Source organism: Cibotium barometz, chromosome 19 (assembly GCF_041138505.1).
Source record: "Cibotium barometz isolate CiBa-2024 chromosome 19, ASM4113850v1, whole genome shotgun sequence".
Taxonomy (NCBI): domain Eukaryota; kingdom Viridiplantae; phylum Streptophyta; class Polypodiopsida; order Cyatheales; family Cibotiaceae; genus Cibotium; species Cibotium barometz.
The window spans coordinates 2,222,693-2,242,814 of record NC_141064.1 but is presented as its reverse complement, the minus strand read 5'-3'; the positions used below and the strand labels follow the sequence as shown (position 1 = coordinate 2,242,814).

General features: G+C 36.9%; 1 protein-coding gene across 1 annotated transcript in view; it reads right to left on the bottom strand.

Moving 5' to 3' along the window:
• Positions 1-9,890: 9,890 nt before the first annotated feature.
• ALF4 (aberrant root formation protein) overlaps positions 9,891-20,122 on the bottom strand; it is a 132,946-nt gene continuing 122,714 nt past the window's right edge. Inside the window, exon 14 of the transcript XR_015268047.1 lies at positions 9,891-10,206. The gene's annotated coding sequence lies outside the window, so the exon portion shown is untranslated. The remainder of the gene's footprint in view (positions 10,207-20,122) is intronic.

The following is a 20,122-nucleotide window of genomic DNA, read 5'->3' as shown; positions in this document are numbered from 1 at the left end:
TCAAGACCTTGAAGTTATAAGCAAAAATGCTATCCAGATGATGAATTCGAATGCTAGTTGATATGACTTTAGAATTTTGGTTGAGAATTGATGAATTGATTTGGATTCTGATTGAAAGATGATGATTTCTCAATTCTGGTTGGAAGAAGATATGTTGAATAAAGCCATAATGAGGATGAATGGAGAGAATCCCAGTGATGATTTTAGTAACTGGAAGATGATTAAGACTTTCAGCAGATTACTATGAGACTAGTGGATCGTGCTCAGATTGTTGCTATTTGACCTTTGACCCAATAGACCTAATGAAGGAATGTCAAATTGAGAACCTGCATAACTGAAATTCCCGTGGGGGAATGTTCAGATGGAATTTTTGGTCTAATGGATCATTATTGTGTTAAAAATATGAATGAACTATTCTCTGATATGAGTTATGTATGTTCTTCTTGTTGTAGAAGGGATATTTATCCCCGGATTCTGTGAGGGTTGACTAGACTTTAAGGAACCCCAGAATCAGTTGGATCTAAAGTCAGATTTAAATTATAAATAAAGTGGTCTTCTCACCGGAGTATCTTGGTTAATTTAGAAAAAGGGACTTAACAAGAATTTTTGTATTGATAGGATCATGGATCGAGGTCGTCGTAGGATCATGGATCGAGGTCGTCGTAGGTAGGAATGTTAATCCCCAACTCGAAGAGGAAGAGCTCGACCCAGATGTTCATAAAGCTCTTCATAGAGCTCAGCCTGGACCTTTCAAGGGTGAAGGGGAAAACTTGGGTAAGGCTGTGGAGAAGTGGATCGAAGTAATGGAAGAATACTTTGATATCACCAGATACAACGAGAAGAGTAAAATAGCTCTTGCAAGGCTAAAGATAGTAGAAATAGCCAAAGTGGCATGGAGAAACCACTGCGAGACAAACCATCTAGATCGGAACACCCAGACATGGAATGATCTCAAGATTTACCTAAGGAAGAGATTCTGTTCTCCTGGCTTTTTGGAAACCAAGATGAATGAATTCTTAGAGTTAATCTAGGGAAGCAGAACTATTGAAGAATATCACCAAGCGTTCGCTCTCCTCCTCAAATACTCCGCCACTTTTGGATGAAGAACAACTGATGGTGGGGCTAGGTTCATTCGGGGAATGAACGAACCTTTAGATACCCTGGTAAAGAATGCCAAGCCAGTTTCCATGGTTGAAGCAGTGCGGATGGCAAAGGATTTTGCAAGGGCCTTTGTTGTCAAGGTCCCACCAAAGCTAGCATCATCATCTTTCAAAAGATTTCTAGCTTTGAAAGGTGATTTCAACTTTCTGTCTCCTAAGAGACAGCAACGTCAAACTCAGGATATGGAAAGTTCCAGAATGGAAAAAGGTCTTTTTCCCGGAACACAATCCCCTAGAATTCAACTTTATTTACGTATTGTGTTTTCATCCCTTAAGCTTCATTAATGAAGACTAAATCTAAATTTTCGTTTACTTCATTGAATCCTTGATCCTCCAGGATTTCAGACTTTCTTTTTTGATTAAGAGTTATCCAAGCTTTCTTGATGGATAATTTTTACATTCTTTCTCAAATTTCTCAAAATAAGATATATTCAATATTCTTCTTTTTGAATAAAAGATTCATGGGATTTACAAAATCAATTCTATCCATATTTCTTAATAAAAATGATAATACTCAGAATTTCACTTTTGATAAATACTTATACTTTAAATTATGCCAAAAATTTCTCTTTTAACATTTAATTGTTTGGATCTCGAATATCATGGGAATTCCTCTTTTTACATCAAAATTCTTATGCATAAAAATAAATTTATCAAAAATTTCTCTTTTGTCTTAATTAAATAATTATGCATAAATACTAAAAAAGTGTTTTTCATGAATATGATAAAAATCATTCTTTTTGCATAAAATATCTAATCCTAGAATATGATAGAAATTTCTCTTTTTGCTTTAATCAAAATATACATAAATTTAAGATTTATCTTTTTTTCTTGGAAAATTTTACCATAGCTTTGCTGCAATTACTGATAATATTCAATTTGCTATTTGAATTAAAAACTTATAATTAAAATATGATAGAAACTCCTCTTTTAGACTTAAAATTAAATTATGCATACATAGCATAATTATAGCCATAATTATAAGCCTAATTATGATTCTTTCTCTTACTTAAACTAGAATAACCATTCCTCATTTTGAAAATTGTTAGTATATTTCTCTTTCAATTTAGAATGAGTTAATGTGATTTTTCCTACTCATAATCAAGCTAAAAAGAATTAACTATTATTTTTACTAAATTAAAAATTATGAAAATATCAATCCTCATTCTCTAGCTCATCAAGCCAAGAGATTAGATTGAAACAAGAGATTATTATTGAAATTCATCATTTTTACAAGAATCTAGCCATAAAGATGATTAATCTTTTCAAGAGGAAGATTTTCTTAAAGAAAATATTATAATTAAGCATAAAGATTAACATAATTCTAATTAAACATTATGAATATTTAGAAAGCCTGATTTGAAGAAAAAACCATTACTTTGAAAGCTTCTCAAGCTTTAGAGGGGTTGAGAAGAAGAAAATCATTGAGATAATTGAAAAAAATCATAAAATTATGATTACCTCTAAAATTGGCTTGATTCTTTACTTTGAAGTGAAGCCCCCAAGAAATCCTTTGGCCACCAAGAGGAGAAGAGCAATCTTCAAGAGGTTGGAGGAGAGAGAAGCTCCAAAGCTCCCAAGAGAAGAGGTAAAATAAGGGATAATAAAAATATGCTAATTTTAAGGATAATATTGGCATGGTATAGCTCAGATAAAAATACAAAGGAATAGTTTGGCTCTCTTTTTGATTTAGTTTGCTCCAGGAGAGGAGAGATAAAAATATCACATTTTTTTGAATTGAGAAACCCAATTACTCATGAAGAAAAAGGCGCCTACCTCAAGAGTCTCTCTCTCCTTACCAAGGTGTCAAAAATATATCATTTCATAAAAATTTCTCTTTTTTTTTTACTAATATACTTTAGTTTTTAACTAAGACACCTTGTACTCAGTCAACTCTTCATCTTATGTGAGCATTTACTCATTTTTTGGTATTTTATTTTATTCATTGTATTTATCTCATCCCAACACTTGGATTAATTCTATTGGCCCTTTGGAAACTTATTTGAACCATAAGCCAAAAATTTCTAAAAATGTGGACCCTTAGGCTAAGGTCTCTTATACACATATTCAATTAATTCCTAATGCACATTATAAAGTTTATTTTGAACTTCTATTTCAGGGAAATTCATCTTAGACATTAGGAGAATTTTTGTATCCAAAAATATCTCAATTTTGAATTACCTCTCTCTCGATATTTTCTCTCTCAAGGTCAAAACAGGGTAAAATAAGATCTTTTTTCATTTCTGAGGGGAGGATGATTACAAGAGATAGAAGGGAAGGTTCTTACACCTTTACATCTCAAAAGGTAGAGGGAGGAATCTTACATCCTCCCCACTTAAAAAATATAAGATGTCCTCATCTCGCAGCTGAAGAATAATCTCTTAGTTCTCTTTCTTCTTCTATTACTTCCAGTGTTACTGCCTTGGAAGTAGATGACTGATTTGGGAATATCTATCTTTGACTTTTCCTATTCTGAGGCGGAGGTCTTGCATTACTTTGCATTGAAGCTGAGGGGTTGGTTAGAGGGTCTACCTCTGGGGTTTCCCTAATTTAGATGGAAAGGAACCTGATTCCTTTGGAGGGAAGGAGATGGACTCTGGAATCTTGGTCCCTGACTTCCCTGCCCCCCGAAACCTTGATCCAAAAGGCAAAACCACTTTTAATTGTATGACACATTTACTTAACATTTGTGTAGTCATGGTGGACACTATACTATCGAGTCTCATAAATATTGTTGTTCTAATATGATTCAAAAGAGGTTTGCTAGAAACTTCTATTTCCTGCAAAAACTCATAGCAGAGGTCACATATATGGCTATTTGAGTAAGTTAGAGAAAATTCTCACAAGAAATTAGTTGTGCACTTAAACCCACGCAAAGACTCTTCACTGTATCTATTTCATTCATCAATAAGTTTGAACTACTCTCTTGACCTTTTATTGCATTATTTTCTATCTCTTAGCACTAAGAGAGAAAATGTCACAACCTTCAAGTCCTAATTGTAATATTGGTCTTGGATTAGATAGTAGAAGATCCTTCACTAGGCCTCTAGAAATCTTATAATCTCATATTCTCATTTTGAAATGTGTAAAAACTAGGCTCTAATACTAGAAGTTGGGTCCCCCTAACCTAAGTTGAGACTAAAACTGTCTTTAAATAGCTAGAAATTAAATCTTACAAAAGGACAATTCACAAAGACTCTTTTTTTCCCTTAAAAACAATGTCAAAAAAATCTCTTGCTAAATCAAAGTTACAAATCATGAATAGAGATTCGTATAAAATATGTACTTGTTAAAGCTTAAAACTATTCCAAATATATTAAATAAAGTTATCTGAACAAATAAATTATTTTCATTATAAACATTTTCCTTAAAAAAGAGTATTTTAAAAATAAATTATAAAAGGTACCTTCTAAAATTAAAAAATGAGATTAAGGATAAAATTGATGATGTTTTTATCTTTAGCTTTGATCCTTTGTATATACCATGGAAGGCGACCAAAGGAATCATAATCACACCCTATTCAAGTCTAGGAAACCACAAAAAACTCTAGAAGGCTAGCTAAACCAACTCATGGTTGTACCCTAAGCTTGCCAGTGTGCCACGCTGGGCAAAACATTCAGGTTGGAAGATGTGAGCCCATAGTCCCGTGAATAAAAGACATGAGTATAACATACTAGACCGTTAGCCCACAAGATGTGAGCCTACCTCACTAAACCCTACATGACCCACAAGACATGAGTCTAGCTCACTAAACCCTACATGAGCCTATTTTATACAAAAAAGGGTTATACATGTCCCGTGTGAGTCCACAAGCGTGAGCTCACAAAGTGTAAGCCGTGAGCCAGTAGATATGAGCCCACATATGTAACACGAGTTTGTTAGAAAAAGGCTAACCCCCCCCCCCCAAAAAAAAACTCAAATTTTTTTAAAAAAATTTACAACTTGGAAAAAACATGTGTCTCGAGACCTACTTCAAGAAAGAGCTAGAGACCGATTCACCATGGAGAAACCCTTTGATGCCAACTTCTTGCTCAAACCCACCCATCCTTTAGTCCCATCAAATAACCAACACTCAATAGAAAGCTCCCATGTCAAAAGGTAGGACTCATTTAGATTTACCTCAAGAAAGGAGCTTTGAAATAAAATGAGCCAATTAAACACATACATAGGCAGAGCAATAACAAAACCCCTCAAAAGGAGCCACTTCTTTGGTCCTCCAAGCCCCAAATTCACCAACGAGCTAGTGAATAGTGCCATAAACTTTGTGAACTGAGCATTGAACCACCCCTTCTATGGGTAAATCTCCAATATTGGAGTGGGAGCAAGACCAAGAGTATCAAGGTTTTCTCCCAGCAAAAGTGCTTAAAGCATGTTGGTTGTTTCAAACTTTTTGTGTCGACCCTATTGGAGCAAACACAATAGGGTTTTCTCCAAGCTGCCCAATAACAATAGTTGCAATAATTAGGACATGTCTCTTTTTACAGTACCATCAAGGGTGGAAAATCCACAAACCAATCATTAAGCACACATAGTACAAGAGAAGGAGTCCCTTCTCCTACTAAAGGAGCCCATTATTATGAGAAACACGAAATGTGAGGTAAGGTAAGGAAAAATTATAGGGAACCCATTATAGAAGCTTATACACCACAGGTTCTAGTTCCTCTTTGTTCAGGTGAGAAACACGAAATTCAAGGAAAGGTAAGGACCAATTATAGAAGTTTCTACACCAAAGGTTCTAGTTCAGATGAGAAACACGAAATGTGAGGAAAGCTAAGGACCAATTCAAGAAACCTAGATGTTCCACAAGGGGAAATCCTTTGGTGTCAATTGCATGAGTTACATTTTCCCTAAGTTGGCTTGTCAAAGCAACCTAATAACCATAGTTGTGGTAATCGAGACATGTCCCTTTTTGGAATACCATCTACAAAGCAATCATCAAGTGCACATAGTACAAGAGAACCAATTATGGGGAACCCAAATGTTCCACACAAGGTTAATCCGTTTTGTGTTGACCTTGAGTTGCATTTTCCCCAAGCAGGGCCATGGCCAAGTAGCCCAATAACCATAGTTAGGGAGGGAAATATCTCTTTTTGCAATACCATTCGGGGCACCCAACCCACAAACAAATCATCAAGCACACATAGTTGTCCCATTGCCTACTAAAGGAGACCATTATGGAAGCTTCTACACCATGGGTTCTAGTTCCTCTCTATTCAAACAAGAAACACGAAATGTGTGGAAAGGTAAGAACCAATTATATAGGAACCTAGATCATTCATAAGGGAAATCCTTTTAGCTATGTTGTGTTACTTGAGTCACTTGAAACATGTTTTCTTTTCTTTCGTAGGATGAATGTAGTAAAATTCTTGGGAAAAAGTTACAAGATTACAAGGAGAACAAAGAGGGTAATTTATGAGATTGGAAGGTAGCCATGGAGATGGAGGAGGAGCTAAAAAAGCAATGGGGCTTAAAGCTTATGGCATTTTAAACCTTGCACTTTGTGATGAATGGTTTAACAAACTCTTATACACGTTGGATTGGGAGAGATATTTTTTCACAATGAGAACACGTCCAATTGAGCATGCCCTTGAGGTCACAAAGATCACATCGCGCATGCTTTTTGACAATGTGACAGGAATTGCATACTAAGGATGGACAAGACAAAGATGTTACGTGAGTCCCTAGTTTACATGTTTATGTTCGAAGTGATAGTGTGCTAATAAATAAACAATGGGTTCAATAGAGCATTTTCCTTATTCTATGACAATAGGTGGTTTAGTTATTAGTTGTTGAGAAGGAGAGATAGATAGTATCCCTTCAGTGAATGGGTGGAGTGGCATCAGAGCAGCATGACCATGATTGTGTGGAGTAGTGGCATTGGGCATGATGGCCATGAGAGAGATAGGCCCTTTGTCCACCACCACCACATTGGCATGACAACAATGGCATAGTATTAGTTGGAAAACATAGTACCCATCTTATGTATCTTTTTTACTGAATGCATAATATGCAAGTAAGAAGAAAGAAAAGAAAAAGAACAAAAAGAGAGCCACACCCACTATCTCCTACCAAGGCCAAAGAGAAGACACAAGGGAAAAAGGATCAAAAGAAGAAGCCTCCAAATAAATGTCCTACAAAGCTCAAGAAATACCAAGGGGATGCTAAAGGTAAAAAATTTGGATTACAAGACAATAAAGGATATTAAGTGACCCCCATCAGGAATCTCAAGAGAACTTTGAGGATCACGAAGAACTCAAAAATTTGGCTCAGTAATCTGCTAAGTCCCTATAAGGCTATATAGATAAGCCCCTTTCAAATCCATTCCTAGTTTTTTGGATGAGGAGATGTTGCAATGTAAGTATTAGCCACTCTTGATTCATATCTCATTTTCACACATACCCCTTCTAATTCTAAAAGATCAGTACCAGAAGATCTGATGAGATAGAATGTCTCATTCGGAGCCTCAATGTTCAACTATCTAGACAAATACCCTCACGATTGTTCTATAGATTTCTTACGGTGGTAAATGCATAAACGTCACATCTCAGGCTCCCATGGTCTCAACAATACGTCCCAAGTCCTCAATTATAAGTATAATGATTCTAGCTACTCCATTGAATTGATTTCTATATTTTTTTCCAATTTTCTTGTTTAAAGATAACTTTTGGTCTCTCGATGTTTGGAAAGTACCCATATTTCAAACTCCACCCTACCACCCACTTCCCATTGTTTAATTCGTTCAACTCCTACCAAATCCATCTTAGTTTCCGAATTTGGTGCTTTACACATACACCCATAATCATCCATTATTGTATTTCGTGCCATTTCTGCTCGTCCAAATTTAACTTAAATACTCAATTCTTGTATAAACCACTCTTTGGGAGTACAATTCCTTTGACAAGAAGGAGACAAAAATATCCAACAAGGTATAGAATCTCATTTGACACCTCTCATATGACACTATCTCTGTGTTTGAATATCCAAACAAAAACCCCCACACGATTGTAAAGTAGATTTCTTACGATGGCAAATGCATGTGTGTCACATCTCAAGCTCCCATGGGCTCAACAAGATATCCCAACTCCTCGATTGTGAGAATAATGACTCTATCTACTTCACTAAATTGATTTCTAATTTTTCCCCAATTTTCTTGTTTAAAAATCACTTTTAGTCTCGACATTTGGAAAGTACTTTTTTTTTTGGGTCCACCCTACCACCTAATTTCTAGTGTTTAATCCATTTAACTCCTACCAAATCCATTGGAGGCCAAGCCTAACCCTTAGCCTCCACCCAACCACTTAGTCCCCAAATTCAGTGATTGATGCACACACCCATAATTGTCCATTATCGTGTTTCCTGTCATTTCTACACTTGTCCAAAATCAACTTAAATACTCAATTATTATATAAACCACTCTTTGGAAGTATAATTTCTTTGATAAGAAGGAGAAAAAAAGCTTTATTCCAAAAAAAATCATAATTATTCGAGTACAAGAATTGTCTACCACTCAGCTTCCTCAACCTCAACTCTTCTTTGATCCAACCTCTATCTACTAATAGACCTTGTATAAGCCCTAGTCTATCATACCACAATAAGAGTGACTAGTGAAACGACTAAGGGTTACTCACAACCCTATAAGTCCCCTAAAGGTTCGATACTTTGGCATACGGGTCCATACAAATAGAATTCTGGTACTATACTCATCTTAAAATTAATTAAGGCTAAACTTATGTTGTCTCAAAGCATCTCTTTCTAAACATAGTAAGCGTAAATCCATTGGCATCCAACAAACCACTGATGGCTTCTATCCCAATAATCAGGAAAGAACAATTCCTCAAAATATTTGACCAATAATCTTACAGTCCACAAGTCGATAGAGGTGTTCGATAGTTACGCTCTCGATCCCAAGTAAGAAAATGGTGGGCATCTCTCTAACCATCTTAACATAAAATATTCATATGAGACAACATATAGTAATGAATCAATTCCTCTAACCCACTCTGTTACTACTCACATCACCAGAAAGCAATCACTTTAACAACAATCTTTTCAAGAGAAAATAAAACTCTATCTCTTTGCCTTCAAAATCCTAGCCCTGATACCAAATATGAGAACCCTATCCTCCCTAGCCCTTCTAAAGATCAACATCGAAAGATCTGACGAGGTTTCAAGATGTCATATAACATAGTCCCAATGTCAACTATCTAGACAAATATCCAAATGATTGTCTAGTAGATTTCTTATGGTGAGAAATACATATGCCTTTCCCAAAGGGTATTATCTTCATAATTCTCACAAGAGAATCACATCTCGGTCTCCCCCCTGGGCTCAACATAAATATCTCAACTCCACTCGATTATGAGGATAATGATTGTATTTGGTCCACTAAGTTGATTTCTTTTTTTTTTTTCAATTTTCTTGTTTAAAAATCACTTTGGTCTCAACATTTGGAAAGTACTCGTCTGTCTGTGTCTACCCTACCACCCACTTTCCAGTATTTAATCTATTCAACTTTTACCAAATCTATTGGGGCCAAGGATAATCCCATCTAATCCAATGGGTTAGCCTCAACTAGTTAGTCCCTAGATTTGGTGACTGATGCACACACCCATAATTGAATTTTCCATTTAGCTTTCACTCATGCACACTTTGCATGATTCAATTTTACACTCAAAAAATCATAATAAATTGTAAAAAGAAGATATTATCATCTTCCACTAGGTACTCATAGGTCCTAGTCTCCACGACACATATGAGAGCATAAGCCCTCAAATTGGACCAAAAATCAACGACACCAGGGAGATCTACTTAATCTCGACATCGCTATTGTGGAGGAGGATCTACTTAATAATGAAAGATCTACTCAACCCCATTGCTATCAAAAATATCGAGAGATCTATTTGCTCCGCAACAATAAACCAAGTACATGCCTCATTGATTTATATATTGGAATGATCCACGTTCGTTCCCATAGGGATCAGGGTCTCAAAGGAATGCCTTCATATGAAGTTCCCAATGGGAAACAATCACACGACATTACACCCACCTGTGAGGTACCGTCACAAGCCCAGCACTGTAAAAAAAAAGAAAACAATACTTTTACAAACAATTATTTTTTGTACAAACATGCACCAAGCATCAAAACAAGTCACTATGGCATGCAATCTGATAGGTCCTTCCTCTTTGTTGAGGACTCTATAAGGTCTAATTTTCCTTAACTCTACACGATAAACCCAACATTGTTCTAAGCTACTTCGAGGCATTCAAAGTCTCTTTGGGTCTTAATTTCAATCAAGAATATAGACCTTAACACAAGGATGGGCTTCAAATAACTTTCTACTCATGTGATTACTAATTATAGTCGAATGTCCTAAATTAGCGCAAGACACTATCTTTAACACTAGATGCTATCTTTAGCACTTAAATGCTATTCTTAACAAGGATAATTTATTTTTAGCTTATGAGCTCTAAATTTAAAATAGATAGCTATTTTTAGTTGATTGGAGCTATTTTTAACTTAAGAAGATATTTTTAGCATATAATGTTATATTCGACATGGACCATTACGTATACCACTTTTCGCATAAGAACCACCTCTAACTATGTACATAAGTTATTTTTAGCTTAAAGAATCTAATTATAGAAGTAAAAGTATTAAACTGAGCACATACATACTATTTTCAGCATAAAATATTAATATGTAATATATAACTAGCTATAGCATGTAAATAGCCTCTATGCGTGTATATGGAAAATTTCTCACATATGAACTAAAGAAATTCTATAAGAAAGATTAATTGACTACCAATTTAGAGTTACACAAGTGAAAAATAAATATTATTACTCGAATGATCCAAATAGCTAATAATTTTTTAATTTCTAAGATTGGGAATGTGTTGGGATATAAGAGTTCTCTAAAAATCAATTGTAAGGACCAAAAGCAAAAAACTAGTTAATCCTAGCTTCTAGTGGATATCTAAATACTATTTTGACAAATAGAAAGGAAAAAATTAATCCTAACACTAAATGACTGAATAATCCTATTTATTATTAATTCATAAAATTTAATATATAGAAAAATAACAAAATATAAATGGGATTTAATAATCCTATTTATTATTAATTCATAAAATTTAATATATTTACCAAAATTTAGATTTAAAATTTGCTAATGCATAGGTCCAAGATATACTTCATGCAAGAGAGATTATTTGAAAATTTGAATTTAAAAGTAGGGATGAACCTTTAGTAGTGGCTATTTGATGAGGTGTAGTAGCCAAGTTGGAGTGGAGGAGAGCTCAAGCACCAAGAGAAATTCATGAATTTTTATGTGGGAAGAAGTGCACACAAAAATACCAAAACTGCTTGTACTATACAAAAAGGCAAGCTATACCACCCAATAATTGACTTATGATAGAAAAGGTATTTGAATTGATAACAAAATCACTCACATCTTCCCAAAAGAAGGTGTGGAGAAAAAGAGGATGGAGAGGCATATTTATAAGCTTAAGGCCACCCCAGGCTTTCCCTGAAAGCTTGGAGCATGCATTTGAATCATCTAGAAAGTTGGATCATTCAATAGTCGTATTGCCACCATGATCCAAGAATCGACGATCAAAGAAATTGAATCGTTTGGAAAGTGGGATCGTCCGCCGTCGAAAATTAGGTCAACCCGTGATCCAAGAACCGACAATTAAGGATGTTGAATCATCTAGAAAGTTGAATTGTCTAGGAGTCGGATTGCACAATCTGAGGTTCAAAAAATTCAAGGTGTGAGATCGGTGATGTCAAACCACGATCGTGGAAGCGGTGACGTTCGTCAAATTGCAATTGTGGAAGTGAGATCTACGATCACAGATGTCAAATCATCAAGGAAGTGTGATTGCATGATCGGGTTGCTTGGATCACAATTTTTGATGACGTGGCACTTGGATTGCCTATCGCCTCATGCCTATAGAGAGAGAATCGCCTGATGCCTAGAGAGAAGCAAAAATCGCTCGTTGGAGAGAGAATTTAAATTTTTTAAAAATTCACACCCTGCACCTCTACCTGCCCTCCCTCCGACGCCTCTCCTTCGCCCTCGCCCTCGCCCTCGCCCTCATGTGCCCCTTTCTCCTCCGCCTCCTGTTCACTAAGCTGATGCCGTTTCTTGGTTGCATGCACAGCCGCGTGTTGTTGCTACTTCCATTGCAGCAGCTCCCTTTCCGCAGATCAGGCACATGGCTCTGGTGAAGTTTGACCCAAGCTTTGGCAAGCTCGTGTGGACGTTCATTAGTAGATGCCCCTGACATGGTGCGCGTTTCCATGAACTTCAAGCGTCTGTCAATCTTTGCCAAACATTAGGATTGAGATCCGAAGATGCCAAAAAAGAAGCAACTGACAAAGTCCGTCGATTCTGCAAAACTGCACAAAGGAGAGCTCTTGATTGATTAACGATGGGACCCAAATCTTCCTCATAATAGCCCTGTGGCAAGCTGCCATCTTTAGGCAGGCATTGGGGCTGGGACCCAGCCCGCTGCCTTTGCGTATGAAAAGACGGCCAATGCGGAGTTTGCTGGAGCAGACAAGCGAAGAACCTTATATGCCCATGGTGGCTAGAGACGTGAAGTGAAGGGCTACGCTTACAAACATGGACAAGAAAGTTCAGACTAGCGGGCATGGTGGAGCCTATGGGCTTGAAGCTGGATACTCCTTCGTACCGTCTTTTGCCGAGGGATAATGCCACAGGGCAGATTGGTTTTGCTATTGCTGGGTGTGCCTTATGGTGCCCCCCATGAATGCATACATGGCTGGCTGCACACCGTGGTGATAACCTCATTTTCGTACATGACTTGATGTAGGTGGCGTGCATACCCCTTGAACACTGACAGAAGCGACGCAGAATACATTGTCACATGCACAATTGATAATCTTGGTTAAGAGAATGCCATATGTGTCTCCTCCGATGCCATGGAACATCTCCACATTATATCAATTAACTCTCATAAAACATTGAGAATAAACCTACCAAGATGTAAATCATGGCATAAATTTGTCAAATGCAAGCCAAAAGAAATTAAAGCAAACAAAGGTGAGCTCCTAAGTGTCTTGAGAGCTTGCTTGTGCCAGCATAGCAGCAATAGAAAAAGGCAGGCGGACATATGGTCGACTTTTCAAGATGGAGCTTAAATCAGATAAGGACACAACTAGCGCACTTGTAGACATGCATGCAAAAGGTGGAAGCGTTGAAGAAATAGCACAAGTCTTCGAGGAAATACCAATGCATGATGTGGTGTCAAGGTGTGCAATGATTGAAGGTCATGTTGATCGTGGGTGGTGCTCTCACACTTTTTCCAAAAAATGCTAAAAGAGGCCATCAAGCCAGACACAATGATCTCTATGTGTGTTCTAAAAGCATGTGTCTTATCTTATTTTATGTACACTTGTGTATATATGTGTGTATTGAGAGCAAGCCGGGGAGAGAGCCTCTAAATATGCTCCATAAAAGCTATCTTTCAAGAGCATTGCAATTGTTTACTAATGCCAAATTCTTGAGAAAAGTGTTGTTGTGAAGTGGTCCAAGGCTCAAGCTTATATGCAAAATCGGTCTTCCCATATTCTTCTCCAACGTACATCCCAGCCTCTCCACCAAACACACCACACCACCCTTGGCTTATCCAACAACCCATCAGCACATTCCATGCACTGCCGGCAACCCAACAGAGCTCCAAGACCCTCGGTGTCCCAATCCCAATGCCGACCACGATGTAGCACCACAGCAAGCAAGAGGCCACCACCAAGCAACCGCCTTCATCTGGATGCTACAGGTGATCCGACAAGCGACAATCAATGCAACATTGATGTCCGCATTCTTCGTGACAACCCAGTAAGTGTAAGTAACCACTTCACCCTCCTCCTACTGCATATTTTGGCTCCCCACTGAGTGGGTGGAGCACTCTCCATGGAGGTAAAGAGAATGCATGAGAGAGGGAGAGCTTGAGTTTAAGAGAATGCGGAGAGGAAAAGCTTGAGTTCCTCGCACGTAAACATTTACACACACACAAGAGAGAGCAAGACACGGGAGAGAGAGATGGTTAAATTTTCTTCTATCTTCTTCTCTTCTCTACAAGCATTAACATAAAGAGATAAGAGAACATACTACAATGGAAAGTACTCTCCTACTATGACATACAATGGTAGGTCCATAATGTGAACCCGACTATATGAGCTAGCACTATAACTATGCCATCTTCTAGTAATCCAAATGCAGCTGTTACACAACTTATCGTCCATTAGCAGCATATCAGTCATAATCTCACCAGCTCTGCTAGTCATTAATGTCCAAGCAAGTCATTAATGTATGTAGCACTAGTTAAGGTCGATATCTCAACCTCGAGCTCAACTCCACGATACTCCAAGTAAGCTCCTAAACTTGCAAAGCTTCTTTGTACCCAATGCCTTCATCAAGATGTCAACCACCTGATCCTCTGTGTTGATATATATCATATCTACATCACCTGCTAGAACCTTCTTCCTTACAAAGTGATAATGCACCTCAATGTGCTTCGTCCTAGCATGGTATGCTCTGTTAACTGGCTGACTGTATGCTACCTCATGTTACAATAAATGACAACAACCCTACCTACATGGGTGCACCCATATCACCTAGTAGCTTCTAAAACCAAGCTACCTCACAAGTTGCCATAGCAGTGTCCCTATATCTTATTTATGTATTTTGTTTCTTACTGCTCCAACTCACAACAGCACTCCCAAAAGAAAATATAAAGCTACCAGTAGATCTCCTTTATACACTACTAGCCCAATCAATATATGTGTATCCATGTAGCTATGTCTCTGTGCCAGCCTCCTATAAAAGTCCATAATCAACTATGGACTTTATGTACCTGAGAATCAGTCTAGCAACATCTAAGTGTTTCTTTCTAGGGAGCTTGCATAAACTGACTCACAACTCCAATAACATAGCTGAAGTCTAGTCTAGAAATGGTCATGTAGATCAAGCTATACCTACTAAATACATGCACATAGTGGGGTCCTCCAAAAGCTCACGTGTATCTCCGAAAAGCTTTGTGTTCTGCTCCAATGGCACTAAAATAGGCTTACAGCTTGTCATACCATACTTAGACAAGGCCATACTGTCTCTGTAACAACAAAATGCCATAATGTGATCTCACCACCTCTATACTCAAGAAATACTGCAGCTCATCCAAATCCTTCATCTCAAACTTCTGCTTCAAAAGCATTCTGACATCATGTATGTCAACATCACTATCACCAATGATAATCAAGTCATCCACATAAATGACTAAGAGCATGATTCCTCTATCTATCTTTTTCACATAAAGTAAAAAATCTACATTGGATATCTAAAACAAGATATTCCCCGATAATGTTTGACTATGCTTTGGATGCCTTCTTCAAGTTATACAAGGTTGTGTGTAACCTACACACAAAATCTAAGTGTGCATCACTCTCATAACCCATGGCTACATCATGTATACTTCTTACAAATCACCATGCAAGAAGAAATTCTTTACATCCATCTGACGTAAAGACCAACCCTTTGTTGCAGCCATAGCAATGACAGCTTTTAAGTTCCCATTCTCGTAACCGAGCTCAGTGTCTCCTCATAGTCAATGCCATAGGTCTGTGCATAACCCTTGACAACCTATCTTACCTTATACTTACTCACTGATAAATCTGAGCTATGATTGACCTTATACACCCACTTACATCCAATTACTTTCTTTTCCTTCGACAAAGGCACTAACTTCCATGTTGTATTTGCATCAAATGCTACCGTCTCCTCATCCATGGTATCTTTCCATTTTTTATTTCCAAGTACCTGCTCAAAACAAGTGGACTCCAACTCATGTGTTGCTTTAACCATGTAAACATAATGATAGACTATATATCCATCATATCTCAACTTGTCAACAAGGTATCAAACCCTTATAGACCTGTGTACACCTCGATCATTGTCAGGTGTCCTTAAAACAATCTTGTTCTCCTTACACCACGAGTAACCACTGATGAAATGCCAAGATCCTTATCGAGGCTCAGCTCAAAGCCACAAGACTCACCATCCAAATATGAGTGACCTACCGACAAATCAAGCACAAAAGGTTGATCTACCTTTTCCTTCCCTTTGCATGATACATGTATACCTATATCTGTCTTTAGCTTGCCTCGCCATGGACTAACACTGGATCCACTATTAGAGGACTCTCTAGGTACACTAAGCACCTGTGTTGCTCTACATGTGAGACAACATTAATACTTACATCTTCTGTTACCTTCATTGGTATATACTAGCTACTCATCTCATCAAAGACAACATCTCTGCTTACTTGCATCTCACGAGTGGTAGGATTATAATATCTATAACCTTTATACTCCAAAGCATAAACAAGGAAGATGCATTTCTCTGCTTTTGAATCCAACTTTGTCTCCACTTTATCGCAAATATGCACATATGCAATACATCCAAATACTTTCAAGTGAGACATTTGATTTTATACTTATAAATTTCTATTTGGGTATCATATCATAAGTTATTGTAGTAAGAGTCATGTTCATAATGTAAACAATAGTTATGATGCTGCTTTTACCTAAAAAATAATCTCACATATTCTTTTCATACATCAAGGTACATGTCACTTCTATAATTTTTTCTTTAAGCAATATCATTCTGTTGTGTACCTGCATATAAATTGTCTCTTGATTTCCTACTTTCTCAAGAAATCACTGAACTCATTCGAAAAATACTCTCCCCTACTAGGCATTTTATTTGCATGTCTTTTTCCTTTTCAACCAAGACTTTAAATCTCTAAAAGTATGCCAAACATCTCACTTTTCTCCTCCATGAAATAAACCCACACTTTTGTAGTGTGATCATCAATGAATGTAACATAATACTTGTAACTTACAATTGTTATAGTCTTAATCGATGTCTATACATCCGAATATATAACATCCCATGGTCTTGTACTGATGTGCTTTTCATGCAAGAAAGTATATTTTCCTTGCTTACCAAGATGCCATACTTCACATAATTAAAGCGTACCATCAATCTTAATCTTTAGCAAACCTGTAACAACATTTTGAACCTGCATAGACTTCAATCATTGTATATTCACAAGACCAATGCGCTTGTGCCATATGTCAATAGCTGCAATGACACATGCTCTATGTGCAAACATGGTTGTCTTCACCTCAGACATGTTAACCTCCAAAGTAAACATCCTATAATTTCTCTTACCCTTTGCAATTAAGCAACATAGATTTTTAAAGTCTTCCACAAAACAATCTTCAACAATTGTTGCAATGACACATGCTCCATGTGCAAACATGGTTGCCTTCACCTCAGACATGTTAACCTCCAAAGTAAACATCCTATAATTTGTCTTACCCTTTGCAATTAAGCAACATAGATTTTTAAAGTTTACCACAAAACAGTCTTCAACAATTGTTGCAAACCTTGCTCAAACATTTGTCTAACAGAAACTAGGTTCTTTGTAATATTTGAAATATGATGTATATTTGCGAAGTACTTCATTTTGCTATCATGCATAGACAAAGGTACTTTACTAACATGCGCAATGGGATGCGCAATATTATCACTTGCTTCTACATAACATGGTTTTTCCATTTTCTACATATCTCTAAACCAGTTACCATGATTAGTCGTGTAGTTAGAAGCCCCAGATTCCACATACCAAATATCTCATGATCCTAACACATCTCCTATCGTGAAACTGAGCATATCTTGCATCACAAATAGCTGCTCACTACTATCATCACCCTGTTTACTTTATGATGCATAGTTGCCTTTCTGTAAATTTCTCCTTTTCATATCATTCTGCTTTTTATAGCATCCGCCGCTTTGCAATGTACCCTAGTTTGCCATAGTAATGACACTCTATGCTATTTGCATTCTGATTTCTTTGCCAACCACCTCGTCCCCTCTAATCCCGCGCCTCTAGAGTGGCCTCTTGTTTGTATATTAGATTCATGTTATTGTAGCTACACACGATTTCAATTCTCAAAACGGCCTCCACCAAAGCCTCTAGAGATGATGATCTACCTCTACCTCTACCCGTATCTGAGTAGCAAGCTTACTCATGTGAATTTCCAAAGGAAGAACCTCCCTCAATAGTCATCTCCTCATGGATAAGGAGAGCAATCAGTTCCTGAAAATCAAGCAAGTTCTCTCAATTTCCAATGAAGGTCTAAAACTAGTTGTCTTCCTTGCCATGACTATCCAAGGTCACCGAAACTATATCATCATCATCTATACAAGGTGATCCAATAGAAGAAAGGACATTTGCAAGCCCCTTAACCTTCACTGAGTAATCATTTATACTCAGCTTCCCTCTAGTCACATTATGTAGCTCCTACTTTAGCTGCATATTTCGAGATTAGTTGTCTGTGATATATATCTTCACCAAGGTATCCTAAGCCTCCTTAAGCGTTTGGGTATCCTACATATGCACAATTAGAGTCTGTCACACTGACAAGCAACCAATACAATACCTTTCTAGCTCTTTCATGCCATGTTTTATATGCCTAGACTTGCTGAAGGGTGAGGGTTTCTTCACCAATCTTTGGTTTCCTTGCATCACCTGTGACAAACATCCAATATCCTTTTCTCGTAAGAAAATATCTGCAACAACTCACCAAATGGTGCTTTTCAAAAACTTTTGCACTTATGGCTACAAATCACTAACACTGCGGTTTTGTAAACCTGCTATACTGCAACTACATATGAACCAATTATATACAAACATACATCCACAACACTTGTAATAGTTAGATTCTCTCCATGCACTTTCTTGCAACCAAATTTATGTCGTAACTTCGCACCGAATCAAAAATTAGCATATACAGTCAACATTGACGCTTTCACAGAGTACCTGAGAAAAACTTGCAAAGCCAAAACGACAATATGATCTTCTTCCTTTACTCAAAAGAATGCCTCAATCCATGACAGTGATTTCCTTGTCTGCCTGTAGCTCTCACAGCTACCAAAGGTTCGGCTTCAAAATCAAAGAGAGAAAGAGATGGAAATACTCTTACATGTGTTCTTCTTCCTTGCTTGCCTCCTTAGCTCTCACATGAGTCGAAGCTTTGATACCATAAAGAGAGAATGCGGAAGACACGGAGAGTTTAAGTTTCTTGCAAGCAAACACACACACACACAAGAAGAGCAAGACAAAAGAGAGATAGATGGCTAAATTTTGTTATTTCTTCTTCTCTTCTCTACAACCATTAACATAAATAGATAAGAGAACATATTATAAAGGAAAGTACAAAAATCATGATAATTCTTTTTCTCGAGAATTTAATATTTTTGAGGTGTTGAAGTATGTTTTCTCTTCTCTACAACCATTAACATAAATAGATAAGAGAACATATTATAAAGGAAAGTACAAAAATCATGATAATTCTTTTTCTCGAGAATTTAATATTTCTTCTTCTCTTCTCTACAACCATCAACATAAATAGATAAGAGAACATATTATAAAGGAAAGTACAAAAATCATGATAATTCTTTTTCTCGAGAATTTAATATTTTTGAGGTGTTGAAGTATGTTTTCTCATGCTGACATTAGATAGATGCGGGTTATTCGCATATTATTAATACGATTATATCTCGTATTAATGGATATTTATGTTTGGATTAATTCCAAACGATGTATTCATGATTTTTTACCATTTTTAAGCCATTCTTTTTGGACATGTTCCTTAATTTCTTTTGATGGCTATAATTTACGTTTAAAGTGTATTTCACCTTTGACACTTTTCCATGATAATTTATTTTACACTTATTTAAGTGTGGTTTGTGCTTAATTTCTTAAGCCTCTATCATGAGTTAGTTCATCAGTTTGTTTTGGTGGATTTTTATTGGATGTTTTTCAAGTTTTATATGGACTCATCAGGTTCTGCCTAGATCACTTATGTCT